Source organism: Pinus tabuliformis, chromosome 1_2 (genome assembly GCF_031772625.1).
Source record: "Pinus tabuliformis cultivar Carrire ecotype Pingquan chromosome 1_2, CPIR1, whole genome shotgun sequence".
In the NCBI taxonomy this organism is placed as follows: Eukaryota; Viridiplantae; Streptophyta; class Pinopsida; order Pinales; family Pinaceae; genus Pinus; species Pinus tabuliformis.
Genome location: NC_142298.1, coordinates 872,487,271 through 872,493,787, shown reverse-complemented (window position 1 = coordinate 872,493,787; position 6,517 = coordinate 872,487,271). Strand labels below are relative to the sequence as shown.

The following is a 6,517-nucleotide window of genomic DNA, read 5'->3' as shown; positions in this document are numbered from 1 at the left end:
AACTTTTTGGGCAACTCCTCCGCCTCGTTAAACTACGCGATATATGTATATGCCATTGTAAACTTAAAATTGATGTTATACATCTAAATAACAATATATCATTTAGTTCGACGTAGGTGTTTCTATTTCAAACCCGGTGGATGGGGCATCATTGACTTTTAAAATTTTTTTAAACGAAAGGAGGAGATTTGATGAATATTATCAGTGTGAATAGCCCTTAGATGTCCATGGTCTCTGCTCCAGCATGTTAAAAAACAATAATCCAATATTTTAATAAAGAAACTAAAATTTTTTCACTGTTCGATGTGGTTGGTCGCAACTGCGATTCACCACCGCTTAATTTCAATCATAGTTACCAAATTCGCCTGAATCGGGAAAAAAAATACGATAATTCGTGGATTCGGTACGAATACCATATTATTCGTCCAAATTCGATTCGTTTCTCAGGTTTAATTGATAAAGATTACATAGTTTACCCAGACGGACGATTGTTCATTCAATAAGAACTATCAGCAGGTTGAGATCATGGATGCTCATTCAATAAGAACTATCAGCAGGTTGACATCATGGATGCACGGAGGAGCTGTCTGAGATACTGCATGGCTTTCACCTCAGATCCGGGATTTCCTGGAGAAATGCTTTTGGAGAGATGCTTTCGGAGAGATTCAGAAAAGAGGTGGACCAGTGCAGTGCTTTCTCCCATTCTGTCACTCAGCGTACCAAGCTCAATAGGGGAATGCACTCAGCGTACCAAGCCCAATAGGGGAATGCACTGGGGAGGTGAATAGGTCAGTTAGGCAATGCTCAAGACCTCCCAGGGACAGAGTGATGGCACTGGCCACAGCTTGTAAATTTGAAGATGTTGTTAACAGGTCTGATTGGATCACAAGCCCACATGATGAGGGGATTGTTGTGAGATCTTCCAGAAGTAAATCTCCACCTTCATATAAACCTTTGCTAAAATCAGAAAGACTCTGCATCATTACTTGTTTTTCAAAGGTTGTGGCATCCAATTTAATTTATGAAGCTTGGGACTTGTATGGCATCCACGACTAAGGAAAGAACATTAAAAAGCATATTGAAATGGGAAATTTACAAGTTTAAAATTCAATCAGGAATGGGAAAATCTAGAAATCATAGTAAAATGTGAAAGTTTACCAATTTACCACTTAAGAGTCTAGAAAATAGGTAAAGAAAGAATTTGTTACACTGAAAAAAAAGAGTGATAAATTTGGTAGGTTATTATATATTTGTTAAACGTATTTGTATTTATTATTATGAATATTTTAGATAAATCACTGTTTGAATTAGGAATATATTTTAAAGGTAAGGTTTGAAAGATATAGAAGTTTTGTGTGATTTTTAATTTAAAATAAATTCAGAAAAGAATGAATAAAAATATTGTTTAAAAAAAAAAAATTAAGATGTGTATTGTCGAATTTTTTTCGAATTAAATATTTTTGATTCGAATTTTTAACGTATCGAATCGAATTTGAATCCGAATTCGAATTCGAACTTGGTAACTATGATTTCAATCCGCTACGAGCTCACCTCCCCATTTTTCCATGAGCACTTGATATTTCTTTTTATACACACTTTGTTGGCAACGCACCAGTGTTGAATGAGTCGACACATAGTATGATGGAAAATAAGTGATAAATAATAGAGTTTCTGCATGGTAACTAGTTTCATAAAGAGGAGTCTCGTACAACTAAATTCAATGTCATTAAGGAACTTAATGAGTTCAATGGTCCTATTTATCATATGCTTGGTAATCGTTGTCTTAATAATCTCCCTCAAAGTGATTTAATTAGGCCGTTAAAGATACCTTCCCCAAATAGCCATGCATATTATGATTTTAGCCCCGTACTAGTTTACATATTTGTTGTGCTAAATGGATACGACATCAACGTTGTTGGGTGGCCCTAAAATTGTTGAAGAATGTAGGGCATCTGAGTTATACTGAGATTCTTCTGACAACGACAAAAATTTGTGAAGTTTTTTTACTTTTCTTATTGGTACAATATTCTCATATTATTATTAGTGTGTATTCTTCTTATTTCATCAAAAAATTACCAAAACAAAATAGATAAGAACACAAGATGTTGGTTCTTTGCGAGGCTAAAACGTATCTCTCCTAGAGTGGAAAACCCTTTTGCAAAATTCTCTTATTGAAGGTTCAATTGACAAATTCCAAACCTTAGACGCTTTCCTAGTAGGTCCTCCAAACACAAGACACAATATCTCTTCCTTTTTCCCTTCAATCAATGCCTTCTTCTGCTTTGCACCTTGATCTTTTCCTTCGCACTTCTTCCGATAACTGAGGAAACTTTTTCTAGCAACTGTAGAAACCCAAAGTGTCCTTATAAACCTCTTATTTGGAGTCTTCCTTTCCTTCTCTACTTCAATTGGAAATATTCCCTTTATTTGAAACTTAGACTAGAGAACGAGACCTTCTTTCAGAGATATTTCCATGTTGAGAGGTTGATCCTCTTACCTACCTGCAGATCTGAATTCTTCGCAAGTGTGGCTGATCTACGACTTGAAATGAGCCCTTTTATTTGCTTCCTTCCTTTGCTTTGGGGTTCTTTTTGCCTTTGTCAAAACCTATTTTTTCAGGGTTCGATGAACTTGAGCAACAACTATCGGGGACCATAAAGTGTAGTTTCTTAGTAACGAAAACGACCTTTAAGTCAATCTACCTCGTCTATTATTATTTATTTGGAAATAGAACTAACTAATCAATCAAATCATCCAATGGGGATGGGTTTTCGCTTGTGGATCTAATGTGACTACAAAACTTCCCTCCTTTGTTTCGCATGTGTGACAAAATTAGGCCCTAAAACAACCCTCCCAAACTCGATTTCTCTTACTTCTTCTTCACTGCCCTAACTTATGGCTCTTTTCTGTACCTCTTTTTCATCCTCTCTTCTTCGTTAATTTCAAAGATGAAATTTGTGTCTTTTGTGAGGTTGAATTGCCCTAAATATAGGAGTTTGTCCCTCCTAGTGGGCTGAATTAATCCAATGATGCCGACTTGACCTTTAAGTGCACCAAAAATACATTTCTTTGAGCTGACTTGAAGAGGAGGATTGTCATTGATTTGGATGATCTCTTTTGACACACACACATATATATACATAGTGTAATATTCCCACAAGTTTCTTCAATAATTATATTGACTCTTTGAATTTATTAGAAGCACTTCAACATATGCTTGACCTATTAAATAGATAAGAAATACATTCTTGATAATGACAAAAATAATAATTCTTTTCTTTTTACAAGTACAAAGATCAAAAGTAGATTTATGAAGACTGAACCTAGTTACAATTTCTTCAACAAAAATCATCCCCGCAGCGTCGAGGAAAGTAAATGTCTTGAAACCAAGAACCCAAATAAGGCTAAAAATAGTCCCGAGGGTATAACTGGAAATGCGATGAGGTTTTTTATGTTCAATGGTGGAGTTGGAAGTGAACAATTAACATGGATTGATAGCATACTCCAAGACGCAACTGCTTGTAAATAGAAAGCCATCATTTATTTCCATCTCCATTTGGATCCTAGTGGGACATCTCCTAAATAATTACTGTGTGATTACAATGACGTGATGAATGTTATTCATAAATACAATTGCTTTAAGGCTTTCCTAGCGGTCCATCCCCACAAAGGTGGATATGTTGTGGATTCTCATGGAATTTATCATAGGGTTTTGGAATTTGTGCTCGAGTTCCCTCCAAGATGAGACGCACTTGGCTATATTGATGTCTACCATGATTGTCTTTTACTAATTGGGCCTGACCACATGGAAAACACTGAAATGATATTTGATTTGGAAAAAATATCAACCTATACAATAGACTTCTGTTGGGACTCATCAGACTTCTTTGATCCATATCTTGTAAATTAAAATTCTTTCAGTAAAAATCACAATGAAATTTTGTGTCTACACTTATTGAACTATCAAGTATGCTTCATCGTTAGGACAAATATAAAAAGCTTGATCTAGTCAAGAGATTAATTAGTGGAAGTGGTGTGTAGAGAAAAAAAAATGAAAAAAACATTCATAAAAAATATACTAAAATGTAAAACAACTTTCAAGAATATATATTAAGTTAAAACAATTAATATAAACAGTGAAAATAAAATAAAAATAATCAAAATACAATGACTAAATCAATTCAAACGTAAAACTACATGTTCAAGGTCAAAACCAAATATTATATATAAATAAGAAGTCAAGGAACATATGAAAATAATAATAAAAACTAATCCAACTTAACTAAAAATCGAGAAAAGTAAAGATTAAAAATATTAAAAATAATTCTCAATAAAATTTGAAAAATAATAAATAATAAACCAACTAAATCAAAACAGACAAGAATTAAAAAAATAAAAAATAACATAAAATAAACTAAATAAAATAAAAATAAAAAATAAAATAAAATAATCAATAAAAATAATTAAATTGAGAATATAAATATAAAAATAAAATAAAAAGAAAAGATTAATCAAAATGGGAAAACTTAAAGATAATAGAAAAAAAAAATGTATGGTAAAAAATTAAAGTTATGAAAAAAATACAAAAATAAAAAATTAATAATTAATTTAATCTAACCTATAACTTATTTAAAAGTAAAAATAAAACTCATACTGAGAAGTATATTCATGCCAACTCTTATTATTTCCCTGCTCAAAAGTTGGGTGTTCTCAACAAGCTAGCTACTCGTGCACTGAGAATCTTTGATGAAAAGAATCTTGATAAAGAGAAAGGCCATCTCCTTAATGTTTTTGTTAATAATGGATATATTAAGCACCAAGGTCTGAAAGCTTTCCTTAAAGCTAGAAGAGGTCCAAAGGTTATGAAAGACCCTAAATATAGAATCTCACAGGTGCATCTCCCTTTCATCTAGGGGACCACTGACAAGATTGCGAGAATCCATAGGAAGCATAATGTTCCCTCAACCTTTAAACCACTTAACACCATTCGTAGCTCTCTAAGATCTGTAAAAGACCTTGTTGACCCAAAGGACATGAAATGTGTTTATGTTATTCCATGTTCTTGTGGGAGCCCCTATGTTGGTGAAACCGGGCGCTTTATTAATCAGAAGATTCATGAGCACGTAGCCGACATCAAACATGGGAGGAACCAGTCTTCAACCCTTACAGAACATGTAGAGAAGACTAAGCATCATATATGTATTGAGGAGGCCCATGTTATTCCTAAGATTGCTCCTTTTCATCACCAGAAGTTTAGGTAGGCCATAGAAATTGAAGGAACGCCAAGCAATCTCAACAGGGATGGTGGATGGAAAATTAGCAACTGTTAGATACCTGCCCTTTCCTCCTAGCCCCACCGTGTTTCATTCTTTTTATTGTTTTCTTCTCTGGTTTTACTCCCCTGTCTTCTAGATTGTTTGAATTTCCCCTTTGTTCCCTTTGCTATTGATTTGTTGTTTTTCCATTGGTTTTCATTACCTTTATTTATTCATTATTTTATTAATATTATTAATATTTTATTCATATTAGTTTACTTATATTTTATTTAGTTTTAAATTAAAAATAAGAGGATAATAAAACTTCCCTTATTATTTATTTATTAAGTTAAATTTATTAGTTTAAGTTCTAAAATTTTTACGATTTACTTAGTTTTTATTAAACATGATATACAAATAAATAAGTTTTATACATGAACATAACTAAAAGAATTATAAACATATAAAATAAAATAAACTAATTAATTGATTAATTGATAAAAATTTAGGTTTAATCCATATTTACCCCATAATTTTTTTTTTTCCAAAGAAAAAACGAACTTTTTTTATAGGAAGTAAAAAAAGTTACATGCAGATGAGTTAACATTCTGAACTGTCTGCCTAATAAAAGGCCAGCCTCCTCTAGAGAGGATCCTCAGCACACCTACCTCGTGCTGCCCAGAAGTAAAAACACAAGCCCTCGGCCTAGACAGCCGAAACCAAAGGATGAAAACATAGTCCAGATGACCCAGATCCAGCTGGGCCTCCTTTCAAAAGGAAAACAACCCAGCTGATCCATACCCAAGTATCATAAACACAACAGCTCAACAAAAACGGAGCATCAATGTATCTGAAAGTAGTAAAATAAACAGGAGTTTTTTAGACTAGTGCTACTAGATTTCCATGAAAAAACAACAGAAAGAACTCTAGAGCAACTAGCAAAAAGAAAAGCTATGCATATGGAGGGAGATCCGACACACGGATCTGTTCCTGGATCTGCTCAGTTATTCTCCACGAGCCCAGATCTTGTTGTAGACCTGCCTTAGAAAGCCCATCTGCGACCTCATTGAATTCCCTGTATATATGTTCAATGGAGAAGACATTAAACTGTTGTTTTAAAGATTGTATTTCTTCTAAAAGGGGCAACAACATATAATTCTGACATCTGAATTTCCCAATGACCCAGTTTATAACATTCAAAGAGTCTCCATAAATCTGAATGGTGCGGATGTTTTTTTGGATGAGCCAACAGAGCAGAAGTT

The 6,517-nt window shown here is 33.5% G+C and overlaps 1 pseudogene; it reads left to right on the top strand.

Moving 5' to 3' along the window:
- The first annotated feature begins 566 nt into the window (after window positions 1-566).
- LOC149208732 (manganese-dependent ADP-ribose/CDP-alcohol diphosphatase-like) lies at window positions 567-3,910 on the top strand (annotated as a pseudogene).
- The last annotated feature ends 2,607 nt before the right edge of the window (window positions 3,911-6,517 follow it).